This window comes from Dasypus novemcinctus, chromosome 11 (assembly GCF_030445035.2).
Source record: "Dasypus novemcinctus isolate mDasNov1 chromosome 11, mDasNov1.1.hap2, whole genome shotgun sequence".
Lineage (NCBI taxonomy): Eukaryota > Metazoa > Chordata > Mammalia > Cingulata > Dasypodidae > Dasypus > Dasypus novemcinctus.
This window is the reverse complement of record NC_080683.1, coordinates 48,504,446-48,506,053: the sequence shown is the minus strand read 5'-3', so window position 1 is coordinate 48,506,053 and position 1,608 is coordinate 48,504,446.

Here is a 1,608-nt window from a genome sequence, read left to right as displayed (position 1 = left end):
ATAGGAAGACTAAATATTATTAAGATGTCTATCCTACCAAAACTCATCTACACATTCAATGCAATCCCAATAAAAATTAACACAGCCTTCTTTAAGGAACTAGAAAAACTAACTATGAAATTTATTTGGAAAGGAAAGAGGCCCCAAAAAGCCAAAGACATATTGAAAAAGAAAATCGCAATTGGAGGAATCACACTACCTGACTTCAAAACATACTACAAAGCTACAGTAGTGAAAACAGCATGGTATTGGCATAAGGAAAGACACACAGACCAATGGAATCGGATTGAAAGTTCTGATATAGAAACTCATATATATAGCCATATAATATTCGATAAAGCCACCAAACCCTCTCAACTGGGAGAGAATGGCCTATTCAACAAATGGTGCCTGGAGAACTGGATATCCATATGTAAAAGAATGAAGGAGGATTACCATCTCACACCTTATACAAAAATCAACTCAAGATGGATCAAAGACCTAAATATAAGAGCCAAGACCATAAAGACCTTGGAAAGCAGTGTAGGGAAACATCTATAAGACCTTGTAATAGGAAATGGCTTCATGAACTTCACACCAAAAGCACGAGCAGCTAAAGAACAAATAGATAAATGGGACTTCCTCAAAATTAAAGCCTTCTGTACCTCATAGGAGTTTGTCAAGAAAGTAAAAAGGGAACCTACACAATGGAAGAAAATATTTGGCAACCATATATCCGATAAGAGACTTATAACTTGCATATATAAAGAACTCCTATATCTTGAAAATAAAAAGATAAACAACCCATTTAAAAAATAGGAAAAAGATTTAAACAGACACTTCTCCAAAGAAGAAATACTTTCATTTGCTAAAAAGCACATGAAAAAATGCTCCAAATCATTAGCTATCAGGGAAATGCAAATCAAAACAATGAGATACCATCTTACTCCCATAAGATTGGCAGCTATGAATAAAATAGAAGAATACAAATGCTGGAGAGGATGTGAAGGAATGGGAACACTCATCCACTGCTGGTGGGAATGAAGAAGGATCCAACCATTCTGGAGGACAGTATGGCGGTTTCTCAAAAAACTAAACATAGATTTGCCATATGACCCAGCAATTCCACTGCTGGGTATATACCCAGCAGAACTGAAAACAAGGACACAAACCGATATATGCACACCAATGTTCATAGCAGCATTGTTCACTATTGCCAAAAGTTGGAATCGACCCAAATGCCCATCAACAGATGAGTGGATCAATAAAATGTGGGATATACATACAATGGAATACTACTCGGCTTTAAGAACAAATACACTACAAACACACGTGATAACATGGGTGAATCTTGAGAACCTTATGTTGAGTGAAGCAACCCAGGCATTGAAGGACAAATACTACATGACCTCAATGATATGAAATAAGCAAGCTGCCTCAGAGAGCTAGAGACTGGAAGATAGGCTTACAGGAAATCGGGGGGTAGAGGAAGAATGTAAGCTAACATCTACATGGGTGAAATCTATGATAAGCTGGAGCTAACATGGAGTTGAAGAATGTCAACCACCACACCATGGAGCCTAGAGTGCTTACAACTGAAAGCAGGAGAATTGCATCCAGTATCCATGT